Here is an 8,498-nt window from a genome sequence, read left to right as displayed (position 1 = left end):
CACCAACTTCTCTCACACATGCCCATCTGTCCACTAGCTATTTTCACATATGTCACCCCTTGCCCATCAGCTTGTGTCACATATGCTAGCCGCATAACACCAGCTTTACTCACATGCCCCCCTGCCCACTACTTGGCTTTTTTTTTTTAGTATTTGACCACTACTTGGCTCTCCTCTGTTGCTGTCTATTAATGTATTCTGTAGATGATATATTAAATATACTAACACATGCAAATAAATAGAGAATGGTAATCTAAATGACAGATAATCTAGACCAGGGGTGTCAAACTCAAATTCATCGGGGGCCGCATCAGCAGTTTGGTCCCCATCAAAGGGCCGGTTGTATCTGTAGGTCTATGTGTCCACTCTTTATTATCATAAATTAATGTCACTGCATTCAATTATTACTGTTTTTTGTAATAATGTAAGTAATAACTAGCTCTGAAAGCAGAAACATAGTCAGAATAATGACAAGTAGATATTCAAATGTACAATTATTGTACAATGTATTGAAAAATGTTTTTTGGTAACAAACATTAATTTTTTTTTAAACATACAAATATTGCCAAACACTGTTTATTAAACATATGGAAAACACAAGGCATTACCTTTTTTTTTAACTTTTCTGACTAGATGGCTGACATCGTTTTCCTAAGGTCAGTCCATCGATGTCTGGCGTTAGGTCTTGTGCTGTAGCAATCCGCAAAACAGCATGGAGGTTATCATCAGTGATGCGTGATCTGAGCTTGGTCTTGTTCAGATTCATGACTGAAAACATCTGTTCACATAGATAAGTGCTCCCAAACATGGACAGAACACGTGCAGCTTGAAGTCGGAGCTGTGGCATCAAAGCAGGGGGGAGGAGACGGTAAAAGTCGTCGACTGTCGCATCCTGGAACTTCGCTTTCAGGCTGCTGTTGGACTGAAGTTCTATTAATTCCATTTGAAGGTGATGTGGTGCACTGTCAACATCGATGTTGAAGGGATTGGCAAAGCTGGTAAAGATTAAGTTTTGTTCTTTAAAATCAGAAAAGCGTTGATTGAATTCATCAACCAGCCGATTCACTTTGGTACCCAATCGAGCACATGAAAAAGTACCTGGGAATGAGGTTGAAATGCTCTGGCAGATAGGAAAGTGGGCAAGACTGTCTTTTTCAAGCTGTGACTTCCATAGGCGCAGTTTCTCCTGGAAAGCTGTTATTGCGTCATACATTGAGGTTATGACTTGTTTGCGGCCTTGCAGCCTCAGATTCAGTTGGGCGAGATGCTCTGTTATGTCACACAACATGGCAAAATCGCACAGCCAGTTTGGATCTGACAGTTCTGACAAGGGCTTCCCTTTACTTTGCATAAAAAGATTAATGTCTTCCAAAAGCTCAAAAAATCTCTTGAGAACGGTGCTCCTACTCAGCCACCTTACTTCTGTATGGTATGGCACATCTGTATGTTCCATGCTCACCTCCTTCAAAAATTGTTGGAACTGACGATGATTCAGACCCCGTGCACGCAGAAAATTCACTGTTTTCGTGACTGTGGACATTATGTTATCCAGTTGCAGAACCTTGCCACACAGAGCTTCTTGGTGGATAATGCAGTGATAAGTTATCAGCGGCGTGTGGCAATTACTTTTTTCCATTTTCTCTTTTAACAGTCCAACCAAGCCATTTCTCACTCCACACATTGCTGGAGCGCCATCAGTAGTAAGTCCCACCAACTTTTCCCAAGGTAATTTCATTTTATTTACGGATTCCTCCACTGCATTGAAGATGTCCCTCCCAGTTGTTGTCCCATACATGGCGACCAAATCCAAGAGCTCCTCACTGACAGACAAGTCTTCCTTCACACCTCTTACAAAAATAGCTAGATGAGCTGTATCAGTATTGTCAGTGCTTTCATCAACAGCTAATGAAAATGCCACATAACTGCATGTCTCTTCAGCCAACTTTGTTTTAAGCTTACAGGCTAGGTCCCTGACTCGGTCTGTGATGGTGTTTCTTGACAAGCTGACATTGTTAAAAGCCTGTCTCTGCTCAGGGCACACCTGTTCAGATACCTTCAGCATACACTTCTTTACAAATGCACCTTCTGAAAAGCACTTTGAAGCTCGCGCAATTTCTTCAGCCACAAGATAGCTGGCTTTCACTGCTGCATCATTTTTTGCTGTCATTTTTGAAAAAATATATCCGTTGAGAATGCAGGCTACCTTTTAATTCTTGGACCTTTTGTTGCTTTTCCTGGTGGCTAAAGTTAGCAAATTTGGCTCCATGTTTGGTCTCAAAGTGCTGGCGTAAATTGTATTCCTTCATCACTGCCACTGCCTCATAGCAAATAAGACATACCGGCTTGTCTCCATTAATCACAAACATGTATTCACTTTCCCATCTCTCCTGAAATTGCCTTCCCTCTGCATCAACTTTTCTTTTCTTGGACATTTTTGGGGTATTTGATTGTAGTTTGTGGTCCCTATACCACTGTAAAGTGACATGGAAGTGGTCAGTATATCCAAAGTTTACCGCTCCACCTGCCTTATATGTGCCTAGCCATCTGCCCCCTTTTAAAGTGCCCAGCCATGTGCCCCCTTTTATAGTGCCCATGCCCAGCCATCTGCCCCCTTTTATAGTGCCCAGCCATGTGCCCCCTTTTAAAGTGCCCAGCCATGTGCCCCCTTTTATAGTGCCCATGCCCAGCCATCTGCCCCCTTTTATAGTGCCCATGCCCAGCCATTTGCCCCCTTTTATAGTGCCCAGCCCTATGCCCCCTTTTATAGTGCCCAGCCATCTGCCCCCTCCACTTACTTTACTTACCTTTTACTTCTTTCTTTCTTTTACTTTACTTCTTTCTTCTTCAGTCTGGCTCCTCTCCGCGGCGTCCGCGCGCTCCTCTGATCCCTGGAGATGTCGGACGGACGTCACGTGATGAAGTCACGTCCGACACCCAGGGAGCAGTGCGGGGCAGGAAGAAGTCGGGCCAGGTCCCGGAAGGTAAGTAAATTTTTTTTTTTTGTTAACTTGAGCCATTTTTTAAATGAATTTACTCCGTGCAGGCACGGAGTAAATTCATTGAAAAAAAAAGGGGAGGCTGCAAGGCTGGCGGCGGCTCCGCGGGCCATCAGACGAGGTCTGGCGGGCCGGATTTGGCCCGCGGGCCTTGTGTTTGACACCCCTGATCTAGACCATTCTATTTTATTTGCATTTGTTAATGTATTCTGCAGATGTAAAATTAATTATACTAATAGAAAGCAACAAAGGAGAACCAAATACAGGGCAAATATTAAAAAACATAAATGGTTCCTTACCTATCCTAGAGTAGTCCCAGCAAGGTGAATTAAAGCTGTGCTTCATTATACATAGCTGCAATTTGTCATGGCACTATTTTAGTACATAGACCCCATAGTCTGTAACTCATGACATTTCTAAGTGTAATCCCCCGTCTCCCCATTTTCTCTCCCCCTCCCCAATATTCTATAGCATCCTTTCTCCCCCCACATTTTCTGTAGCATCCATTCCCCCCTACCCACATTTTATGAAGCATCTATCCCCCCCTTTCTGTAGCATCCACACCCCCTTTCTGTGGCATTCATTCCCCCCCTTTCTCTGGCCTCCACCCCCCCTTTCTGTGGCATTCATTCCCCCCCCTTACTGTAGCCTCCACCCCCCCTTTGTATACCCTCCATTCACTCCCCCTTTGTATAGACTTCATTCTCTCCCCCTTTGTATAGCCTCAATTCTCCTCCCTTTGTATAGACTCCATTCTCTCCCCCTTTGTATAGCCCCGTTTTCTGTAGCCTCCTCTTTCCTGTACTCACCTCAGCTTCTTAATTTTTCTTTCTTTATCTTCTTGCTCGCCACTAGCTTCTTTCTTCTTTCTCTGTCGGCTCCTTTACACTGGCAGCGTCATGACGTCACAACGCTGCCAGAAAACGGAAGATGGGAGCCGGGCGCCGGGTAGATTTTAAAGTGCAGCACCGCATCTGCCCTAGGCGATCGCACTGCCCGCATTCATTTAACAATTAGTACTGGGTCCCCGGCCTTAGTGCCGCCCCCTAGAGGCTGGCGCCCTAGGCAGCTGCCTATGGTTGCCTAATGGTAGCGCCGGCCCTGAAAGTATAGTGATATCAAATATATGTATGTTACCCAAGGACTGATGCAGTTATAATGACCAGTATTAAAAGTCTATATTATAGAATATATTTTTTTTAAGTTCAGTAAATCTGATGGAATACTGCTACTGCCCATAAATACAAATGGGTGCAGATGCGACCTTCTCTACTGCACTAATGTAACATGACATGAAATAGCTTGGTATGTCAGCCAGCAGTGCATCACTATTGCAAGCGTTTTACTGCTGCTGAGTTACAGCAGTGAGCTGAATCAACTCTCACTTGCTTTGGCTTGAGCCCCCTGGATGGAGGCAGTCCCAGGGATATGACAAATATGGCACCAGATTACTGGAGTCTGAGCATCATAAAACACTGCATTCATAATGAATGCTCATCATGGACCTCATTTAGAGTCGGACGCAAAGTCCGTTTTAGACGCATCCAACAAAAAAACACTATCATGCATATGCAGAAAGCACCAAATCCGCCTGCATTTTGGACACTTGCGCCTAAAACAGACTTTGCGTCCGACTCTAAATGAGGTCCCATGTGTCCAGGGACCAAATCAAACTTGTTTAAGGCGCAGTGCTGGGATCGTAGGCAGGCAATCTGTTTCAAAAGGAGACTTCAGCCATCTGAATGTATTTTAGTATCTGTTTTAATATCACTATATGTCTTAATATTTTTTAAAACAGAACACTTCAAATCACTGAATATCCTGCAGAGACTATGTGATGTATATAGTTATGTGATGTTTATACCAGGGCCTTATCAAGGGTTGTGTTGGCATGTGACCACTTAGGGGGCAAGCCCAACCCCAGCCACAGGGTAGCACTGCATTTCAGCACCTGCCCGGAGGCAGAAGGAAGGGCACTTGGCTCCCTGCAGCACCATGACATCACAGGAAGAAGACGAAGTAGAAAGAAGAAGCAGAGAATCAGGCAAGAAGAAAAAAGAATAACAGGAAGTAATTGAATTACTTCAGAGTGAACGGAAGGATGGAGAGAACAGGGTCAGAGAGACTGGGGGATAGTGGGCTGAAAAGAATGTATGTTAGAGGGGTCTGGTGAGACTGGGGGGAGAGAGGATTGGAAAGAATGTGTGTTAGAGGGGTTTGGAGAGAACAGGGCCAGAGAGACTGGGGGAGAGTGGGCTTGAACGAATGTGTGTTAGAGGGGTCTGGAGAGACTGGGGGGAGAGAGGGGTGGAAAGAATGTGTGTTAGAGGGGTCTTGGGAGAACAGGGCTGGAGTGACTGGGGTGAGAAAAGGCTTGAACGAATGCGTGTAAGAGGGGGCTGGAGAGAGCAAGGCTGAAGAGACTGGGGGAGGGAGGGCTGGAAAGAATGTGTGTTAGAGGGGATGGAGAGATTGGGGGGAGAGAGGGCTGGAAAGAATGTGTGTTAAAGGGGTCTGGAGAGAACAGTGCTGGAGAGACTGGGGGGAGAGAGGGCTGGAAAGAATGTGTGTTAGAGGGGTCTTGGGAGAACAGGGCTGGAAAGACTGGGGTGAGAAAAGGCTTGAACGAATGCATGTAAGAGGGGGCTGGAGAGAGCAAGGCTGAAGAGACTGGGGGAGGGAGGGCTGGAAAGAATGTGTGTTAGAGGGGGCTTGAGAGAACTGTGTTGGAGAGATCTTGTCTGGCCACTGGTACATGCATTCAGAATACCCCTATTCGTTTTCTGTATTCATAACACACTCTCCAGTTGGGCAATTTCCATAGTAACTGTTTATGCTTATAAGTGTAAACTGATTACTTTAAGGAGAGAATCAGAGTACGTAAGGGGAGTTCTCTGCAATGTTTTACTAGGAGCATGGCGCTCAATCACACTGACTGGAATCTATTGAAGCCTTTGCAGTGTTTAGCACAATCTCTGATTGGAAGAAGAAGAGAAAGTACTTAAATTACTTTAGAGAGAATGAAAGGGGGCGGGGCTGAGGAGAACTGCGGGGGTGTGATACAGCGGGGGGCTGGGGGTTGGAGAGAAGGGGTTATTTTCTTTGTGGTACATAAATATATTGTATATAAATACTATAAAACACACTCAGCAATTAAATGTAATTATAAGAAACAATTCAGTAATATATTCAAAAGGTAGTGTTGTCTTATTTAATGATAATAGGCTTTGTTATATGTGGGGGAACTTGTAAGTTATTTATTTGATTTTGGGTCTGGTGGGGGAAATAGGTCTGCTTATTAGATGGGAATGTTATTAATTTAAAGTCACGGGGTGGTGGGGGGGAAATAGATAATAAATACATAATAAATATAAACACTAAGGGGGGTATTCAATTGGCGGCGGGATTGCCGAAAATCCCGCGGTCCGTGCACGATTATCGATATTACGGTAATCATGCGCAGAAAAACATGTAATACGATAATTTACTCGCTGGATTTCAGCTCGCAGCTCCCTGAGCCGCGAGCTGAAATCCAGCTACTTATTATCGTATTCCATGTATTAGGTTTTCCGCGGCGGGATTTTCGCCGATCCCGCCGACAATTGAATATGCCCCTACTAATTTAATGTCAGGCTGGTTAGGGGGAAGGATGCCAAATTATTAAATGTGTGCGCTATTAATTTAATGTCGGGGCTGTATGGGGGAAATAAGCATATTTATTTAATTTGAATGCTATTAATTAATTATCTTAGACTGATTGGGTGGAAGGAGACCTGCTTATTAAACAAAGAAAGCTACTAATTTAATGTCTTTCTAGATTGCTCACTCACTACTAGTCTTTCCAGGAGGTAAATAGTAACTATTTGATAGTAACATAGGGCCTGATTCATTAAGGATCTTAACTTGAGAACCTTCTTATTTCATTCTCCTGGACAAAACCATGTTACAATGCAAGGGGTGCAAATTAGGATTTTGTTTTGCACATAAGTTAAATACTGACTGTTTTTTCATGTAGCACACAAATACTTGATAGCTTATTTGTACACTAAAATTTAAAGTTGATATTTGTGTGTTACATGAAAAAACAGTCAGTATTTAACTTATGTGCAAAACAAAATCCTAATTTGCACCCCTTGCATTGTAACATGGTTTTGTCCAGGAGACTGAAATAAGAAGTTTCTCAAGTTAAGATCCTTAATGAATCAGGCCCATAATGATCATCAATGATTTCACCTCTAGTGCCGTTTAATATGTCACAAGGTAGCATAACATTTTCAGAATGTTATTCAAATTGTATTGCAATGAAGTAACTATAGGGGAAGATTGTGAACAACAAAGATAAATGCAAACAAATTACATTATTAAAGTTATTACTTATTTACTTAAATGGATAGCATTTCTAAGAATAGTTTGAAGACTGCATTATGATTTTATAGGTATGATTTTTATAAATGAGCACTTACCACCTCATTACTAGACCATATTCAATTGTCCTGTGTTGATGTACAGGGTGACTGATTATGTAGTTCATATTGCTGACAGGCAATTTATTGCCAAGACTACACAGGCAGCACAAGAAAGATGGCCCCAAAAAGTATGTAGTAACCGAAGTTTGAAGTGACCATTGTCAGTGAGGTATTAGAACGGTCATAAGTCAGTCAGTATGGATACAAAGTGTCACTGCATTTTATTATCTAGCAGGAACTGGTTACGCTAGGATGATTGTATTCAAAATATAATATTAACAAAACACTTTGCATTTCAAATTATGCTATGTGAAGTTTAATTTAATTAAGTATTGTGGCTAAAAATGTATTCGCTCCCTTTGGCATTTTTGACAATTTATTTTCTTATATCATGGAATTAAAACTGATTTGTTTGGGAATTTTTGCCACTGATAAACACAAAATACTGTGTAATGTCTAATAAAATAACAAAACTCAAAAGCTTTTCCATAAATAGTTCCAAATAAATAATAGACAGTAAAGGGTTTCATCATTATTCACCCCTTTTGCTAAGATAAAAAAGGAATTAAATAAATAGTCAGTGCAATCAGTTGTATTTATAGGTTTGATATAATGGACCTGTAAGATATAGAGAAATCCTAGAGGAAAAACCTGCAGCAGTCTGCAACAAACCTAGTTGTTAGGAGAAAATTTATATTCCAGTAACACAATGACCAAGATCTTGGAGCGCCCAGTCAAAGACCAGACCTCAATCCGCTTTGAATATCTATGGAATTATTTGAAAATTGCTATTCACCAGCGGGTCCATTCAGCCTGATGGAACTTGATCAATATTGCAAAGAAGAATGGGTACAAATTACAATGTACAGATGTTCAAAGCTAGTTTATTTGCTCAAATAGACTCACAGCTATAATTGCTTTGCAGCTAAAGGTACACGTGCCAATTAATTAATGTCTATTTTGTTTTTTTACTTGTAATAATTAAATAAAAAGCTTTTTATTTGTATTTTTAATATTACAGAATATTTTGTGTTGA

General features: G+C 41.9%; 1 pseudogene; it reads right to left on the bottom strand.

Annotated features, from left to right (window-relative positions):
• Window positions 1-521: 521 nt before the first annotated feature.
• LOC142142822 (general transcription factor II-I repeat domain-containing protein 2-like) lies at window positions 522-2,440 on the bottom strand (annotated as a pseudogene).
• Between the last annotated feature and the right edge of the window lie 6,058 nt (window positions 2,441-8,498).

Source organism: Mixophyes fleayi, chromosome 3 (assembly GCF_038048845.1).
Source record: "Mixophyes fleayi isolate aMixFle1 chromosome 3, aMixFle1.hap1, whole genome shotgun sequence".
Taxonomy (NCBI): Eukaryota; Metazoa; Chordata; class Amphibia; order Anura; family Limnodynastidae; genus Mixophyes; species Mixophyes fleayi.
The sequence above is the reverse complement of the archived record's forward strand: the minus strand, read 5'-3'. Positions and strand labels throughout refer to the sequence as shown.